Here is a 21,398-nt window from a genome sequence, read left to right on the forward strand (position 1 = left end):
GTTACGGATGAGATATGTGATGATCTATAGTCAAGTATACCGATAAATTTCCTTATGATTTTTGTCCATTATAATTAAAACTTAATTTAACGTCCTCATTAAAAATGCGAACTGGATATTGCTATTATTGCTAATTAGGCCTAATTTATAGAAATCTACACTGATCTACTTTCAGTTTCAGAATAAATTATATGACAAAATAAAATATGTGTTTATAGATTCAGTTTTTTAGTCGATTTTTGTACATACATATAAACTTTATGGTCAATATTTGCGCCTAAACGAAACAGCGTTATTGTAAATAAGACAGCAAATCTCGTAGGTAAACACTCGAGAAAAAAGGTGTTAAGTCGGCATAGTGGTTTCGACACGTACCAATTAGCAGTGGGCCGATATCTGCACAGCGGTTACTTCCGAACATAAACTGCAGGTTTTAACTGGTTGTTTGAGGCATTGTAAATAATCGTTATCGGGCTAATCGCTGCTCTTTAAATATGAATGGCTGCGATAAAACATAAGCAAACACAATTAACAAACACCGCAGTTATATTAACATCTTGATTTTTGCTGTTAGATTTTTTTATTCGCCCTATAATACGTATGGCTTTTGTGCAGGTGTTGCAAATTTTGGTCAGAGATGTCGTAATTAATAATTTCAGTGCTCATAGAATTAAGAAATATCAATAGTTGAGGTTCCGTTGCTTTTGAGTGTAATTTTCTAGAATTAATGTTAATTACACCAACTCCGAAAGTCTACCTGAATGTCAACGCATTCGTATCTATCGTTGTAATAAATAAAAGAACATACTATATTTAGCATAAAAATGCAACAATGTAGGTCATCAATACACTCACACATATACCTAAAGTTGTTCCTTAATTCACATTACAAAAGTGAAAGACACATTTTCATTGCTAAAGGTCTGCTGCAGGTGCCGACGTGCTGCTATGACAGTTACAATTATTATCAAATTATCGTCACTGGCAACCGGCACTTAAGTAAATGATAGGTTGCAAGTTTTACGCCGACTTGAAAAAATATCGACGCCGTTTTACAAGCCAATAGTGTAAATACTATGTGCTGAAACCAGTATTAATCATCCAAGTCTGGCAAATAATTTAGTACCAGTCACGTAAATTATATAGGATAGTTATTAAAGCGTCTCTTGTTTTAATAGTACAAGAAAATCTTGCTTTATCAGTAGGTACCGAAAAATGCAGTTTTAGTAATTTTTTTTTTCAACCAGATAAATAAACTGATTTTTGTTTTCAAACGGATGAACTGCTTACATTTAATCCATATAACCAAATATATTATAAAAGTCTAAAATAAGTAGTGAAAGTGTTGATAGCACAATTTATCACTGTTGTTATATTGTGCTTAAAAATTTCTACATTTGCAAAAGGCATTTGTACAAAACGTTGATACTCATTAATTACTCATGCTAATTGTGTAAGACTAAGATAACCTAAGGCGGTCGTCACACTACTCCGCATCTCGCAGCGGCGTCCGTTGATGCGTTTTTTAACTTAGTATGTAGAATCTTGATTTTTATATAGAAAAAACGGATCTATATCTGAATCCCTAAAGTTTTTTCTCCTATCTTTGCATTCCCTAATATTGTTTGTCATAATGATCAGTTGTCCTAACACTCGTATACCCTAATTTTGGTTTCCCTTTTATCGACTGGCCGATTTTTTTTTGTCCTAATATGTTTTTCCCTACTGGCACTTTCCATATTGGGTATTTATCCTAATGTTATGTAGCATAATTCTTTTTTTGCCTAATTATTGTTAGGCCTAAAAATTATATATCCTAACCATCATGTTACCTAATTTTACTTAGCCTATCGTTTCTTGACCTAATACGCGTATGTCCTAATTTAAATTTCCCTCCTAACCTAACCAATGTAACCAATGGCAGCATTTAATTTTTGCGAGGATCGCAGTTCTAACCTAACCTAACCCACTTTTGTGACAGCAGTTCGTTTTTTCGAGGGTCACAGTTCTAACCTAACCTAACCCACTTTTGTGGCAGCAGTTCGTTTTTTTGAGGGTCACAGTTCTAACCTAACCTAACCCACTTTTGTGGCAGCAGTTCGTTTTTTCGAGGGTCACAGTTCTAACCTAACCTAACCCACTTTTGTGGCAGCAGTTCGTTTTTTTGAGGGTCACAGTTCTAACCTAACCTAACCCACTTTTGTGGCAGGGGTTCGTTTTTTCGAAGGTCACAGTTCTAACCTAACCTAACGCACTTTTGTGGCAGCAGTTCGTTTTTTTGAGGGTCACAGTTCTAACCTAACCTAACCCACTTTTGTGGCAGCAGTTCGTTTTTTCGAGGGTCACAGTTCTAACCTAACCTAACCCACTTTTGTGGCAACAGTTCGTTACCATTCATTATACTTCCTATCCAAATCCAAGACAACAAATATAATTTACAAGCAGCAGTACATGGAATCATGCCGTCCTTGTCACAGATTTTAGAGATATAATATTTAAAAAACAAGTTCGCGCTGTTCCTCTCCCTCACTACGCCATCATACCCCGCCATCACACTCTAACCCCGCTCCTCGGATACCCGTCATTACATGTTTTTGTGTTAGTCCGAGTCACACGTATTTTCGCCAAAATAGTGTTCCTTTAAATATCTCTGTGTGTGTGTCGATTGATGAAGTTAGGGTGAGTAATTTTAATATGTCTATTGAGCGCTGAATGATAAGATAATTATAGAATCAAAACATTACTTGTACCTACCGCCGGCCGCCGTGGGCGAGCGAAAAATTAATGGTTTTTCGGCACGGCAAGTCTAGTCTCGTTTGCAATCCTTTACATTGCTGGTAAACTTTAATTTGAAATCGTAATTTTATTTAGCGTTATAAACTCATTACCTAATAAATCAACTAAGTAAGTAATCTTTGCTTTCGTACGAAATCACTTGTTACAACTACCTTCTTTTTAAAATAAAATACTTACAGATGAAATAAAAATAAGTACGGATCTATAAATAGATAAATCACAAATGAAAGATTATAGTAATATGTACGATATTACTTACATTTCATGTTTTGAATAAAATATGTTACATTCATACTAGGTATGCAATGTTCGCTCAGTAAATTATTTACTAATGCGAACACCATATTATTATGTTATATATTGACATGCTTTCGCCTACAGATTTTATGTACTGTATACAAAGTATATCCGCATTGAATAAAATTTATATAGGTATTTATATGTACTAGGTAATCGTTTCACAAAAACGGTTCTTACCATGTCCGACCTACCCTACCGTGTAATAAAAAAGATAGGATATATTAATCCTTGCCGATTGGTAATATTTAAGTGCCTATGCACGGTAGCAAATGTGTCTTTGTGCAAATAGACATATTCTGTAACCAATAAGTTTAATTACCATCTTATGGGGAGGTATCCTCATACCGGTAGGTATGCAGGTACCTTTATATGTAGGTACATGAAAAATTTCATTAAATACACAATCTACAAGATACTTAAAGAATAGTTTGACCTACTGTTTAAAGTGTTTAATGCCAGTAACCGATGTATACAACCAGCACGCGCTATGCGTGCTCCGATACCGACATAGTGAATGTACCGTAAGGATTAAAACGGATTAGGTACTGGCTTTAATCGCACATTGTGGCATCGTCGGGTCTTGGGTCCAGTCGGTCTGGTCGCCTCCTTTTGCTCATCAGATTTCCTGCTTTGTGATAAATAAGACATTACTGATTGACATTATTAAGTACCAATGCTATATATTAAACATCACATAGCGAGTTACTTTCTACAATAGTACTCTATAATGGAGGCGTACCAAGTGTGAAGAGTTTATCTTTGTACGTGTAAACCTCGTGAATGTGCTAACATTATTAGAATGAAATAAATCATGGACAAAGTATAGGTACTTGATTTGTGTAATATTATGGACTACGTCCAATAATAATACTCCGCTAGTACAATAGCGTCGAGGATCGTAAACCCATGAGTAAATCGTATCGGAAATATAAGTTAAACCTCCAAATGACAACTGAGATTCAGAATTTGGTAGTTTAAGTAGAGTGAGTACTTAGAAGCTTAGGTATACTATGCAACAAGATGATCATCAAACAGGTAGGTAAGTACTCGGTACCTATAAACCGTGTTATCAAATAAAAGTCAGTGACAAAAGGAGAGTTTATGATATTGCACATTAATTAACACGTATAAATTACAATTTATATCGAATAAATATTTAGTTACAAACGAGAAGTCGAGGCAAAATTTTCCACATTCATTGTGTTGAGAGCTCCGCCTTTACAGCGTTGAGGTTATATTTGCCCCACTTTAATAGTGAAGAGGCTATCTTTACTCCACATGAATTGTGTCGAGAACTCCGCTTTAACAGCGTTGAAGGTAAATTTGCCCCACTTTAATAGTGAAGAGGCCATCTTTACTCCACATTAATTGTGTCGAGAGCTCCGCTTTAACAGCGTTGAGGCTAAATTTGCCCCACTTTAATAGTGACGAGGCTATTTTTACTCCACAGCCATTGTGTAGAGAGCTCCGCTTTCACAGCGTCGAGGTTAAATTCGCCCCGCATTAATAGTGACGAGGCTATCCTTACTCCACATTTACTGTGTTGAAAATTTATGATGATTATTGCGTAATATCAAAAACTACATAATAATGGCTAACTCGCTCTTCGATTGCTTCGGTCATTTGGTTCATCGGTCGCTTCGCTCTTCGGATGCTACGCTCTTCGGTCGCTTCGCCCTTCGGATGATACGCTCTTCAGTCGCTTCGCTCTTCGAATGATACGCTCTTCAGTCGTTTCGCTCTTCAGTCGCCTCGCTCTTCGGATGATACGCTCTTCAGTCGCTTCGTCCTTCGATCACTTCGTTCTTCGGTCTTTACGCTCTTCGGTATGTTTGTTCTGCAGACGCTTTGATCGTTATAAAATGAGTCAAAGATATATAACGTTGCTCCACTGTAACAGTGTTGATGCTAATGTAATGTACTTGTCATAGTCTGTATCCAGACCTTTAAGTTGACTCCACTTTAATAGTGATGATGTGGCTACGTATACTGGCTTACGTATGTGAAATACAGAGGAGACTTTAGTTATGTTGAAGCAATTTAATTGCTGTTAATGCAGCCTAAAATCCTATTCAGTGCTGTATGACGAGTGAACAATATATGGAAAGAGATACACCCTTTAACCAATTTTACATTCAAATTATTATACACATCACGACGTTGTGTTCCAAATAGCTTCAAACAGCATCTTTGACCTGCAGTCAAATATATACCATCTCAACGAGCCCGATTTACCTACTCGTAACAAATCCAGTACGATTTGCTTATTACGATTTGGTTATCTCAGCTCTAAACTTCAGGGGACCGTCGCCGCAACTAACAGGGGCTGCGCCGTGGTTGATGCATATATCCCACGACGCGAAATCAACGCTAGAATCCTCAGTTGAAAACCAATATGCACAATTGTACAATCATGCAACCAGAGTTAAATGCTGTACCCTGTTACATGAGTCGCCATCGCTAAATAGCTAGATTGACAATCGCAATAAAGGATTGATCATCCTTAAACAATAATAAAATTAAATATTGTCATTAATTTAAATGCACTAGGTCGTCATATTGTCTTACTTTACAATTATAATAGGGTATTTTCCTACTACTACTACTACTACTACTACAAATCAGTTACCTTTTTAGAACTGTCAAAACGATTTGCTAATATGGAATTTATATGAAACATTAGATCGTGACGTCACGGTCAACTCACCTACTTTTTATATTTCTATCCAATTTATTAAATAGAACTTGTGTTTCAAAAAATAACTCATATTTGTGTATTTCATGCATGGTGCAAAATAATTTATTTTAAATACTTACAGTATACATATAATACCCTATTGAAAGCTACGTAACACGAGAAAGCTTAAATAATGATTGATAATGGTTGTGTATCACAAGAATACTGTGCACACTGCACAGTACAATTGTTACTTTTAAAAAAGGTTACTGTAAGTTACTCCTTGAATGATAAATTTCTAGTAAATGCCTTATAAGTATATCGTCCACAAATATATCATATCTTAAGACCTAACTATATACCTACACTACAAGCGACCAAAGTTTGCTTGCCACTTGCATCACGTGTAGTCGTCATCGGTCAGATACGTTAAGAAGGACGAGTTATTTATTAATAAAGGTAGTCTATTATATTATACATTATTTAGCTATTTACATATCGTTTGAGTATGTGACTGTCTGATTTCAATCAAAGAAAGAGAAAATCATACTATCTTTGTCTTACACTAGTACTAGCACCCAAAAGAAGAGGATGAGTATAGTTTTCCTGTTACTGACTGACAAATTGATTTGACCAACTATTAATCTATAATTTGAAGCTGAATTATAAATGAAAATTTGGAAAATTATAAGTTTCAAAACAGCACAAGTAGGTGCTTATCTACTAGTAATTGTCTGGACTTAGTCTAAAAGTATAGAAACTTGATTTCTATGACAACCTTGCAATGAAGAAAAATCTTCTTTACCCACATTTAAAGGCTGTGTAAGACGAGGGTATTTATTGTTGTATTGGATATTCATTGCAAAGTGTCATAAAGTTATATTTTATTCTACTTGTCAATACTCAAAAAGACATGCATTCATAGATTAATCATAACGCATAAAATAATTATATCCAGTGAGTGGTTGGTAAAATATAAATGATACAAAATGGCTTATTTGTATGTATAAGTGTCTGATAGAAAACAACCTAAACCGTTGTAGTAATTATAATCTTGAAAATTAAAACAATGTATATCTTAGTAAAATTTAAATTGAAATTCCAATAATATAATGGGAATAAAGTGCTATAAAAATTGGTTCAGAGCTAAAGATTGAACACACCTTTCAATGGTCTACATAAGCAAAGGCAAAATTACATAAACAACAGTTATAACCATAATTTTATGAAGTTGTTTTTTAAAGTGTATCAATAGGTATTACAATAACTTCAAAGAAAGTTTAATACTTTATTATTTTTTACTTTCACCAAAAAGGAATATAAAAGGTACCTAACTTTACCCGTTAATTAATGACGCTTATCATTATAATAGACAATGCTATACTTATATAAAATTACATTTGCAGGTAGATATATCCTACTAAATTGTGAGCTGAAATCAGTAATATCAGTAACGGTATAAGTAACTTACTGATTTGATATCGATATTTCATTTTATTTTCGCACCTGTATTTAGATACAAGGCTCTGAACATCTGCTTGTAAATTATATTTGTTGTCTTGGATTTGGATAGGAAGTATAATTAATAATCAAACGAACTTACCTGTGAAGTTTGATTACAATTATACGAGTATCCAAATCCAAGACAACAAATTCCCGCCCTCCAACCCCGAAAATTAAAATAAAATAGTCTCTGTTCATAACACAAAAAAGATCCACTCTGAAATAATGACGGGTATCCGAGGAGCGGGGTTAGAGTGTGATGGCGGGGTATGATGGCGTAGTGAGGGAGAGGAACAGCGCGAACTTGTTTTTTAAATATTATATCTCTAAAATCTGTGACAAGGACGGCATGATTCCATGTACTGCTGCTTGTAAATTATATTTGTTGTCTTGGATTTGGATACTCGTATAATTGTAATCAAACTTCACAGGTAAGTTCGTTTGATTATTAATTATGGAAAGTAATTGTTATGATAATTGATCAATAGGAAAAGTAACTGTTATGATAATAGATCATTAGGGCAATAGCCATTAGGTCAAAACAGTTAGAGCATGTTATTTTATGCCAAACATTGTTAGGGATTTCGAAAATATGGTAAAATACTTTAGGGATCTTGATAGTTATGGTATAAATGCTTAGGTCAAATGATTCTTAGGCTAACCATTACATTATGGAAAATAATCGTTATGACAATTGATCGTTAGGGCATGTGCCCATTAGGACAAACCAGTTAGAGCAAGTGACTTTAGGACAAACGTTGTTAGGGATTCAGAATGACACCCAGAAAAAACGCATGGTACGACACACTGGCTCCGCGTCGACGCGCGGAGGAGCGAGACGCACGACGACTCGCGCGCGCGGACGGAGACGCGGTGCGTGCCGATGATGCAGAGATGTGAGTTATTTGAAATACTTGTATTTAAAATGCAAATAAAAAATGCAAAATACCTATTTTGTATTTTGTATTTAAATGCCTTTTGAAGAAAACTATTTTGTATTTTATTTGAAATAGTTTTTGGGACCTATTTTCTATTTTCAAAATACAAAATACTTATAGTAGGTAGGTAATGTAGGTAGGAGTTACAATCTCTTCTGATGTTACAATCCTGGCAACTCTCTCATTCTTTTAACATGGAACTGTTGAATCTGTTTAGTAACCTCGCACATGACCACAAGCGTAGCGAGTGGTTAAAAAAGTGGAATCTTGAGTGTTGCGAGGGTTTCAAGGCACGAGAGGAGAACAAACTTTTCTGCCCTGGTGAAACACAAACGAGACGTTTTCATCACACTAACGAGAGGCATTATACTAGCTGAAAAACATTACAAATTAATGCTTTAAAAATTGGCCGTTAAAAACCATCATCCATACCTACATCCCACCGGTTAATATGAGCAAACAACTAGAAATTTGCACTTTAGATAGAGGATTAATTTCAAAGAATAAAGAGAGTCTTTTTAACTTGGAAATTCCGAGTAATACTTTTTAATTCAGACTAGGTATTCACTACTCAGAGTACCTTTTATCGCAAAGTATTTGTATTTTTAAAAAGTTATTTGAAAATACCTATTTCGTATTTTGTATTTAAATACAAATTCAAAAACTATTTTGTATTTTGCATTTGAAATAGTATTATCAAGGAAGTATTTGTATTTTGTATTTAAATACTTTTTATAAAGTATTTTTCACATCTCTGGCCGCAGGGTATGTCACACCGAGCTCCGCAGTGCCGTACGGATTTTAGTGCAAGAAGGACGTAGGCGCAATGGATATCGAGTATATCGACGTCGATAACTTTATTTTTGAAATTGTAAGTCGCCCAGCAATTTGGAATATTAAATGCGACGAATATTTTGATTAGCAAATAATCAAATCACGAGGTTGACATACGTGTGCAATTAAATTTTTTTTCTTTCTGTTGCCTTAAATCTTGGTAATCTCTAGCAAAAAACCCATTTATAGGTCTGGTTTGTAAATAGGGATGTACCCATGCACTGTCTTCTGCGTTTTATGACTTGATTGTACAAAAAACAAACTGAAAGTATCACCTCAGCGCCCTGAATAAGTTCCGTTTCCATTTTATCGACAAATAGGAACTGTTTTCACCTTAACGTTCGAATGTGAAATGAATGCGAGACGGAAGTAGCGCGGGACGTCACGCATCGCAGCTCCGGACGGAGATGCGGAGAAAACTCGGACGTTGGTACGTTGTCCCCGCATGCGAGTCCGTCGCTCCGCGTCTCGCAACGAGACGCGGCGGCAGTGTGACAACCGCCTTATACAGACACCGTCTAGCCTACGCCGATCTATTTAATAGCATAACGCTCATAAATTCTTTTTTAGTTATGTCGATATCGACACTTACTTAAACTACAAACAATATAGTGAATATAGGTATTTACCTAGCTACTACTCGAACAAGTCATCACCCTTCTTCCAATCAAAATCATTAACGAAACGAATCGGGTCCGAGAGAAATGACTTCCGAATGTAAATAATTGGCTCAACAGGTGAGGAATAAATCTCGCGCAGGCGAAGGCCGTGATTACGAAGCCCATATATCAAGTGTTAGCGAGACGCCACACGCGATTCTTGCGCCTAGCTATCGACTCATCAAATACAAATCGATATTGAAAGATTATAAGAGATATGAATTTGTTACTGTACGTACTGTTACTTCTGTTTTATCAGTTTCCAAATATGTAGTGAATTCATTTTACCTACTGATTGGCAATTGACTTTAATCTCGCCCGAGACAATAAGTACCTACAAAGTAAGTGACGACACGACAGAGTGAGAGATGTAGCTGAGCGGTTCAGTATTAAATATTCACTGTTATTTTGATTCGTAAAATGTAGTATAGGAAAACGGATACGTCACGGATATATCATAATGAAAATCGTCTATCAGTTATATCAAAGCTTCTGATTGTTCCGTTCCAGGATTCTATGATAGCATCAACGCAGGCCGATAGTCCCCGCGCGATCTCGATACCCGACCACACGGCGAGCCCGTCCCAGCACTCCACTGACACGTCAATTAAATACCACTTGGTTGCAAGTTATAAAGAAATTTATTTTGCGCCCCTCCTTTTATCTTGTATCTTGCTGAATTGTTCTTTTCGTGACAATCGCGGAACGGCGTGTTTACACTCGGCTCTCGAGTGAATTATGTGTGATGTTGTGCCCTAAAAGGAATAACATTATGAATGTTGACAGCGTACACGGGGACAAATATAACGTTCAGCGTGCTAGGCAATATGCCACCACCGAATTTAAAAGATGGAAACATTGAAAACTATGAAAGCGAATCTAAGTGTAAAAATACACTAATAGAGCGTTTACTTACTCATTGAACTAGACTGGGATGTGAGAAATCTGATAAGTTAAAATCTTAAAATGTGGGAGAAACATAGAAACCGAAAAAACATTACCGTTCCTTTTTTGTCAGTCGGATAAAAATAAATAATTATCCAAAGGAACGGGCGCAATAAACAGTTATTACTCTCACATAAATAAGTGCGCGAAAGTGATATATTCGACAAATTTAACCTCGTGAATGCGCGTATCATTCATCAGAGTCCATCTTTTCACTATAATAAGCAACAAGCTAATTTCAGAATTATTTTAAAGAAGATGGGAATGTATGCACAACGTACAATTTATTGGCATTCGAGATGGAAATTGTATTTTCTGAAGAGGATACAATAAATATCCAAGAGGTCGCGTTAACGAGCCGACGCGAGACGCACGGAACAATAAAGTACGACTTCAACTAAACACGCATACATGCGAAAGCATATAAAATCCAATTTGGCAATCAGCGAAGGTCTTCTACATCATTCGGACAGGCCGAGTTTTATCTTTTAAAAGGGGAACATGTTGATAATACGGTCGGGCCGCGTTAAATTCGCAATCACGTGTAAAATAAAGCGCGAGGGTGTTATTTCGTGATACCTGCGCGAGCATTGATCGTCTCACAAACCTCCCCGCATATTTAAGCTCACGCCTATCTCCCTAGATCTCGCAAAAAGCCGCTCCGTACCGAGAGCAAGCCGAGGCACGGTAATGATTGGCCGCATATCGAACCTCGGAATCCCTTATAAAATTACCGCCGCCTCATAATACGTATTTTCGGCAAGATTTCTGATTCGCCTCTTATCATCTCATTTCAATCTTTCGCGTGTTATGACTCGCTTGCTGCAGGTATGCTTTAGGTTTTGTGTGAGTGATTAACCTTGATGTTTTAAGTTACCAAATGCATTTCTTATTCAAGAAATAAAAAACTGCGTATTTTTTTAGTTGTTCATATCAAAAGTGTCTGGAAATATTTAGTTATCTGCCATTATTTGTTCAGTATAAGTTAATCTTAAGCTCTTTTGTATTTCATGTTTTTCACTAAGTAAACCATATAAAAAAACAAATGGATTGAATTACTAGCCATTTTTTTGTCCTGGAAATAATTTCTTAACACGTTCAATGCGAAGCTGCATTTTGTGAACTCGCTCCCAGTGCGTTACAACCCATGATAGTCCTGTATTGAACTTTTTCGCTGTGCGGTACAAGTCAATTGCAGCCTGTATGAAGGCGTTTATGTTTTACCTAAAATATCTTTACTAAGTATATACTTATTCAATTTAATCATGACAATGTTTAGTTTGATAACTAATCTACCTTATATTGCTTTCGCCGAAGTTGATGACCATTGGTTGAGCTTTTATAGACGAATTAATTAACAGGTCAAAATTGACTTGTAACGCACAGCCAGGGCGGGCAGGGGTAAAAGTGTCGATGATTTAGTAGTGATGGGAAAGATGAACAAACAAATATATCGATTCAATTTTTTAACTGTAGGTATATTTTTAAGGCAATTCTTACTGAATGTGTATGCATGTCTGCATATTAAATTGTTTTCGTCTTTGAATGAAACTTTTGTCAATAACTGCACTAACAACTCATTAAAGCAAATTCCCTTTTTAACTAAGAGGCATATACAATCCAGGCGTTTACAATACAAGTCCCAAATAAAATGCTCATCATTAATTTTGTCTACCATTTTAATCCTCTTTTTAAGGCTGAATAATATGCAGTCATTTTGCCAGTATAATCATAATTAACAAACATGTGTATTGATAACAGGGTAACAACACTAATGCGCATTGCCCTTACCTGCAGTGCTATACAAGGCCGTACACAACAGGTCATATAGGCCCTGTTCCGCACTGAATAGCAAAAGTTTTAATCTGGTGCGCACAGGTCTTACGTGACCTGTTAATTAATTTATATCCTGTTAGATAGAATGTTAAATGACAAACATAAATGTATACTTGACTTTAAAAAACAATTAAAATATCACAACATTATCGCCTTCGCACCAAGGGGATATTACGTATTTCGGACGCCGCACCAGGCGAAAGTCCAGTACAGGGTCAAAATGACCTGTTACGCAGTGAACGTGTTAAGGAAGACAAATTAGGGGTTTCTACCCAAATATCTATAGGTAGCACATTAATCTTAGAAAGATTCAAGGGTAAACCTTCTTCAATGTAGACTAAATCGCATGCGAAGAATGCTAAGAATAGTATATTTTTTATTGTATTGTCCTTAATTATGAAAAACATTCATTTAAATAGGCATTACGATTACCATTTACACGTTGGACGTTTGGCTCTCGGCTTGTTAATAATGCTCTTTCGTAATCTCACCGTTAACAAGTTCCCCCGCTATGAAAATCTGATTTAACTGCGCCACTTGTAATTGAAAAGCGCTGATTATTTATTATTTATATTCGTAGGTCTACCCTTGATAGTTATCGTCAGGGAACGAACGCCTACTGGTGCGTTCATTAGCCAATAACAAGTTAGAAAATTAAATATAGTATTAAACGCGGAAAACTTTAACTGCTCGTAATAACAGTATTCGCGCAAAACGAGCCTAGTGAGAATCGTTTTAATGTAATCACGTTAAATTTGAACAATATTCAGCGAGTTGAGCGGAGTAGACGTTTCCGCGAACTACCGTCTTAACGGTTAACGCGGCAATCAGTGCGGCCGCAGCCCCGCACAGATTGAAATGTAATTTTATGATGAAAATAACACTCCGACCCGCGGCAGTGTCCGCTATCCAACTTAAGCGTTCACAATTTTGCATTCAACTGGGATAATGATAAGTAGTTGCATTTTTAAATCCATATACACGTTACTTTTCACACCGGTGATTTTTATTTTAACTTACCTTTAGAATTTTTGAATATCAATTAATATATAGGTAGAGACTCTTTATAGTTATAGCTTACATTACTTTTGATAACTACACGTATATGACACCAAGCACTGTACATATTTGTCCTATAATTTGTAGCGTTACGAATTTTAATTTCAGTTTTACTTTCAAGAGATATAAAATTATTTTAATGACCTCCGCTAAAAGACGATCAATCAATAAAAATAATAACGTACAAAAAACCCCGAACAATGATCCCGCAGTTTCAAATTGTCGCGTTCAAGACTCATGGCATGACTTTAAAGCAAGAGTGAATTAAAATCATTTCTAGTACATGGCAGTTAAATACAGCTAGCTCATTATCCGAGAGTAGAAAATCACGAGTCTGTAAGGAGTAGCGCAATTGCAATAGAGGCAGGACACGCGATACTTGTTGTTCGGTATTTATTTTAATACGTCTCAGCTAAAAGTAAACAAAAGGCAAAGTTCTGCTGCTTAAGAAAACTTTTATTGGAATCTATCAGCAACAATATTTTTTCATAATAGACCATAACGCTAACACTTAATTTTAAGCTACTCAGAGTAAATTCTTACTTACTTAATGGCGCAGCGACCCAAAATGAGTCTTGGCCTCCGACACGAGTACACGCCATTTGTCACGATCCAGAGTAAATTCTGCTGTTGACTATTTTAGAAAAGGTACTGTAAACCTTTCAATACCTTTCAAGCATTCAAGATCTTGTCTGACCTACATTTAAACATGACAATTGTGTTACAGTCAAGACAGATCATAAATAGCTCACCACACGCCACCGGACAATTCTTGCTTCAGCATTTCTTACCTGAAAATAAACAGACGTTACAATGGAAGTAGTTGTCAGAAATAGGTTACTTTCGTACCAGTTTATTGGCAAAGTTACCTCGCGTAGGTGTCACTGGGTATTCAGAGGTGGGAAGGCAATGACCTGATTTTCATTATAAATGAATACCTAGGCATCAACATATACCTAACAATAAAAATATTGCGTTAAGTAGTAGACTTGTGTACTGTATTTTTAAGGAGTATTCGTTTCAGAAAATTATAGATACGAGTACTATTTGTTTACTCGTAGGTAACTAGACATAGATATTTTTCTAGCATGAACAAGGCAACGCTAGTGACTTCCTTCCGATATTTAGTTTATCGATACTTATCTTATAAGTTACATATACAAAGGCCATATTTAGAAATAAAGCCGACCACTGACTAACAGGGCGCCGGACGATATCGGCCGGTCAGTGGTTTGGAACTGTCAAATTTTTGTTCCAACTGACAGGCCGATACCGTCCGGCGGCCTGTTAGTCAGTGGTCGGCTTAAATGAACAAGAATAAACTAAATATCGGAAGGAAGTCACCAGCATTGCGTTGTCCGTGCTAGAAAAATATCCATGTCTACTCGTCACGCTTGAAAAAGTTTATAAAAATGAATATCTTATTGGCCGGTAATGCAACTACAACAAATTCGATAACACATTATACCTCCCATCGACAAGTTCAAGTGTGCATATATGTGACTATGCATCGTGGGAAACATTTTACATAGAGCTGTCCGTCCACCCATTGACCCTTTAACGGTACTAAGCGACCGACCGATTGCGCCTTCGATTGGCTATAGGTATACATACAGTACATAGACAAACCGGTTTTCAAGAGTGGAACACAAAATACTAAACAACTACTTTACTCAAAATGTATGTCATTGAGTTATATGGATGCGATACTGTATTTTTAATGAGTTGCTATAATATAAACTGTAGCACTCATGCTAGGACTCTCATAATTCTTTTTTCTATGACTTCCGGATCCAGAATTCTAATACAATTGGGCCATGTTACAATGGGCTTATAACTACTATGTATAACAAATGCATAATTATGTATTTGTAAATTTAAATACAAAACCAAGGTTTTAAAGACTGCCCAATGTATCTAATCGTATCTAATCATTGCAATAACAAATAAATGTTAAGCCACCCAAGGAGCAAAAATAAAGCGCCCAACGTGGGGCTCGAACCCACGACCCTGAGATTAAGAGTCTCATGCTCTACCGACTGAGCTAGCCGGGCTTGATGAGAAGACGTGAATATTTATTTCAGTTAGTCCGCGTTACTTCAATCAATGGCATATCTATAGTTATCTTTAGTTAAAAATAAATCGACCTGCAGATAAATCTCCAAGATATATCATGGTCAAAGATATAAGAAAACATCAACATCAAATTGAAAATAAATATAAATTTAAACCACTTAGTACTTATTAGTACAGGGATAAGTTCGCCTTTGCACCTTTATTTCTGAAAATATTATGTAAACCTGTGTTGTGTGCAATAAAGTGATTACTACTACTACTACTATTAGTGATATTACTCCTAGTATGTAGGTACTTATTTAGAATACCAATAATAAACACTACTTCATGTTATAAAAGTGAATACTTGCATTTGCCTACCTATATTTAATGTACAAAATAACATTAGATCAAATTACTCTGAGTTTATGTAACTAGAGTTGTGACTTGTGTCTAGTGCTAGTGATATTGTATATCAGGTAGCTATATTCCCATCTAGCTTTGCTGGAAACATGAAACAGAATAATCCAGAGTGTATTATACTTATACGTGAATAATCTAACCTAACTATTAATAGATATAAACTTCGAACTGCGCCTTTTCGTTGGATACGCAATAATGCAGCCAGGACTAAGGAAAGTCCTTCAATCATAAAACATATAAATAAACCTGGGTGGAGTCGAAGCAGTCTCATCACCCATTTATCTAAAGTGAGTACTGTCTACAAGTTGATTAAGAGCATTCGTCCAATGAACCAATGTTTGTCGGCACTAAGACACATAGGAACGTCTCGTTTGGCGCTGTCTCCTCTGGATTTATGAGATCGTAATGCTTGCCCGTTACAATGCTGACTGGGAGGCTTTTATTTAGAGCTGTCTAGGTATATATAATTATTGCTGGATTATATCTCGCCAAATGCTCGTTAAATAAGAGCTTTATATATAGTATTCTCATTTCATTTCGTTTTTAGTATCTCTGTTTACTTTTCCTACAAGTGTTGCCCCTTGCCTCTTGCCCCAAAGTTTATCTTACCCTATCTAACCTTACGAAAGAAAGTTATTTAGAAACGTCGTTATTGGTACACCAGAAAATAAATAACATGTAAAAAATAAATACCGAACATAAAGCTAGGGTTTGAACGATAAAAAGCGAATAAACTTTGGGACCATTTGGGAAACGGAAAAACAACCAATAAGACGAATAAAGTTAAATAAAACCTACATCGCAGAGAACAAACTCTTGTTAGAAAAAAATCCAGTAAGATAATCTTTCAACTGTGTCAAGCATCAAGTTGTCAACGAGCACAGCAGTCAACTGTTCTCAGATGAGGACTACAATGATGGCTCCGATGGGCGTCGATCGATTATGTTGCTGATAAGGCGGAGATTCGACCGATGAATCGAATTTCGTGTCCAAGCTCCTGTGCGCGGACTGTACAGCTATAGAATTACACGAAACGACTACGTTATATTAATTAGGCCATCTTAAATTTTAACACCAAACGACTGAGCATAGGCAATAATTGCTTATGCCTATTTAAAACTTAAACTGATATTTCAGGACAAACTAAGCTTAAACCTGAATCAATGATCAAAATATTGCGGGTTAATTTACTATTGGTAAGTAAGTAAAATCTTACCGGAAATTTGACTTTTAGTTTTATTTACCAATTAGAAAATTTACTTGTTAGGACATAAAATATTTATTTTTGCTGTAATTGAAACCTATCGGCCATGTTTCTATCTCATAACAAGTATTACGGGTATTACCGTGCAAATATTGTACACCATTAAGATGGTTTTAGAACCTATGAAATGTAACACCTTTTTTATACCTATAGTCACAATAATCATATTATGATTATGATTACACTGGTTACAAGATTCATGAAGGCAACTTCCATCCCGGGCCTAAGAATAATTCCTATTTTTTTTTATATGGCACATCTAGAGACTACAAACTTTACTCTACGTTAATGGAGGCCCTGTCTCAGCTCATACGGGGAATGCGGTTTGCGATGCGATATTAAAACGTGGCGGCCGATGAAAAAGACTCGAGACGCACTGGTGCGGACGCGTCCAGAAAAAGGTTTTAAGTGGAAATATGCAATTAAACGTAAGAACCAGATCAAATTCGGAGTGTACAGTACAAGTCGATGTCTTCACGTTATTGCGTTGGTTTTTTTTACAAGAAGTAAATGCATACTCTACCTAATATAACACAATAAACATTTGTACAGTAGGTATATATAAAAAAAATCATATTAGAAATAGAGACAAGTCCATAATATAAATACAAGCTCTCAAGCTCCCTAAAAATTTGCGTTTCTTGCCATGATAGCAGATGGCACCACCTCGTGCCACTTGGATAGTCCTCGGATCCTTTTTATAACACAATAAACAGGCCATAAAAATTGTTATCCCGAGTCTCCGTCACCTAAGAATTATCCTTTAACAAAATTCTTAATAAAGAGAAATAAATCATAATTATGTATGTAGGTACGAAGTACGAAGTAACCCATCGATAGTAGTTACACAGTGGCGTCGCAAACAGAACGCACAGATGATGATATCATTCCCGGCCGTATCGTGCGATCCGATCGTCGATATCGCCGCCGTTCGTCGTCGAGATGTGGACACGCGATCTTAATGTACGACTCATATAAAAATGCTTCACCTATACGTGTCTTATATATATATACGTTACGTAGATAAGTCGATGTGATAACTAAGATAGACGTGCATATTTAAACGTGTAACCTATAGTCCGTCAAAGCGGTCAACGACTTTTCGCTCTTTCTTTTGTCAATGTCAAATAAGATTGTTCTATAATCTGATACATAGTTAACTAATGACTAATATAGGTACTGAATATGATATTCAAAGTGAAATCTGAGTTGCAAAGATGCTTAAGAAGTTAAGAGAACGAGTTGAAAATTATTTCAATAAATTTCAAAGCGAAGTGACAAACTTTAATAATATGCAATAAGCATGGTGTAATCAGCATCTTCTTATTCATGCTCTGGTAATATTAATGTAGATATATACATGCTACTTTGAAATTATTCTTATTACACGACAAGAGCATACAGCTTTATGAATTAGCTTATCGCGGAGAGGGAAGTTAATAATAGTTGCTTTGCACGAATGTGAGGAGCAAAAAAGAGTTTACAAAGGGACATGCAATAAGGTCGGGCGTCGCCATAAGTAATGGCCAGATACCGGCGCAGCCATCGATTGCTAGCGTTATCTCAATAAAGAGCAACAGAGTGCGTTCATTAGCTCTCTGACACGGAGTAATCATAAATTGTGGAACCCCGCCGCGACCCGCACGGCTACCCTTCGCACCCCTGGTATACGAATACCTGCGTTTCTACCACTGCGTCATTGCCCGCATTCGACTTTTTGCCATTGTTTTTGGTAGGATCCCCATAAAGCGTAACGTCTGATCTCTCTGATACGTATGCAGGTGTTAGCTTTCACGCCTTCCAACTTAATTATACAATTTTAACAATACATTCCAATTCGCGCTTACGTTATAAGGGTGCAGCTGCGACAATTAGCCCCAAAAGTTTGTTGATTCTTTATCATGAGGCCACCGTCATTTCCCGGAAGATCCAACTATATAGCGATAAAACGCAAATATGCAGGTAGTACATATTTTAAGTAAAACGGAATTCCGTTTTATTATATCCACTTGAAGTTATTTGTTTACGCGAATACATAGTATGTACCTACCTATACAATCCTATACCTACAATTGTGATTTGTGATAGCGATATTTTATTGAAACAGTATGTTTGCTTTAGGTAATATACTTGTAAAATTTGTATGGTAATCATGTTGTTTTGAACTAAGAAACGTATTAAATGTAGTTATACAAATAGCAAACTGTCAAGCTATGCATTTATCGTAATGAAAACAACCGTAGGAAAGTATAAATGCTCAGGAAAACCAAGATAAAACTGTAATTGCTGAAAGTTCGGCAATATCTGATAAGCCAGACACCGAGAAACAAAATGGCTAATTACAATAAGACCGATTAGTTTTTATCGGCACGCATATAAAATGTCGCATAGAAACTAGCAAACGTAGGAAGTCATTAAACCAAACGGCACGGCACTTAGAGCAACTCTTAGAGCCGTCTGGCCGAGCATAAAGATCGATATCTTAGTGGCCCGCTGCCAGAATCTTTTTAATATCCCACGGACGCATGTGAGGAGTGGACATCGGTGATACAATAACTAAACTTACTTCGGGAGAAACTGTTCTTGCGGAAAATTATCGTTCATTTAACTCCGGAGTTGTATTACGATTCTTGAGAAGATAACCTTTATTAAGGCTGAAAGGAAATTAATAGTACATTATTGTCGAGGCTCGGAAGTAGCTACTTGCAGGCTGAGGATTCGTTTTAAACGGACGACCTTGGGAGTCCGTTTAATTGAATCCGAAGCCAGCAAGTATAGCCTTCCAGCCGAGTCATATATAGTGCTTTTCTCAAAAATGGTGCAAGAAATATAAATATCATAGAAATATTTTACAAAAACAACGTTCTTACATATATATTTTGACAGAAAAAAGCCCTTGCCGCCTTTTTATTTTTTTTTAATAAAAAAATAGAAGTGTATTTTTCTGCCAAAAATACGACGCCAACCTATTTGAGACATCTAAATAGTCGCGGTACTAATCATCTGTTTGGCTGTTTAATGGGCCTGTGCCTTCATTTGATATGGTCATTTCAACTTTTAAAAAGTTTGGAACTCGACAAATAATGGAATTTGTATGCAACATTGCAGTCCCAAAATCGAGACTGCAATGTTTTTAACTTTTTAATTTTTGACTGACCATAAACTACGCGCTTCGCGATCTATTTTTTAGTCCATTTTTGAGAAAAATAATATATATCAGGATCAGTTCGAAGACATAATACTTGGCTCGATCAAAATACACACTATATAAATTGAAAAAATGGGTAATTTCAATGTTGAGTGAACAATACAATCAACAACCATATGTCGACTTTCAAGAGCTTAATTGTAACAAAAACATTATTTACTAAAATAAACATCTACAATTTTGAAACTAAGATGGGACTTAATCGCCACTGCTACTACTGCTACTATGACCACAAACGTAACGTCACTTTCGAAACATCAGGCCATACAATAAACGTAAGTTTACGCAATTAAGTCCCGTATTTGTTTTAAAATTATGAGTGAAAATCGTGGTAGGTTAAATTTACATAATAAACAACTAATTAGACATAAACATAATACACAGAATATAAAATAAATAAAAACTGACTTACTGAGTAACATTAATAAAATAAAACTAAGTACTTCCTCTTATTGGTATAGGTACGTCAATTTTGAGTTGTGCCTAAATTAATAGCGGCGTTGCCGCGTTGTAGGTACCTCAAGATTTGCTTGACTAGGTAAGAGCCAGAGGACATTTAATATATTATTCAATACCTCATTTCCATATATTTTTAACAAGATTAGGTACTTTAAATGTAACCCAGACCTAGTCTCATATTACCAGTAATTTAGGTCATTATTTGTAGTATTTCACCTCTCTTAGATTTACCCAAGTTTAATCTTATATTGTCAGGCACAATGGGATATAATGTTCGGAATAGTTTCCGCGCACCCGAATTCCAGGGCCGGACCGGAGTTTCGAGGGTTTTCGTGGTCGCACTGAACTTTTAACGAGACATGTAGGTAGTCGGGTTACAAAGAACCTCTAATAGTTGGCGGAATGTGAATACTGTGATAGTCATTGAAAGGTGATCAGGGAT

General features: G+C 36.1%; 1 protein-coding gene and 1 non-coding gene across 2 annotated transcripts in view; both read right to left on the minus strand.

Moving 5' to 3' along the window:
- The window catches only part of LOC134668312 (lysine-specific histone demethylase 1A), a 369,325-nt gene that overhangs the window by 96,903 nt on the left and 251,024 nt on the right, over window positions 1-21,398 (minus strand). The window lies entirely within an intron of this gene.
- Window positions 15,529-15,601, minus strand: Trnak-cuu (transfer RNA lysine (anticodon CUU)). Its single transcript has one exon. It is a non-coding gene; the product is annotated as a tRNA-Lys (tRNA).

Source organism: Cydia fagiglandana, chromosome 10, assembly GCF_963556715.1.
Source record: "Cydia fagiglandana chromosome 10, ilCydFagi1.1, whole genome shotgun sequence".
NCBI classification, from domain to species: domain Eukaryota; kingdom Metazoa; phylum Arthropoda; class Insecta; order Lepidoptera; family Tortricidae; genus Cydia; species Cydia fagiglandana.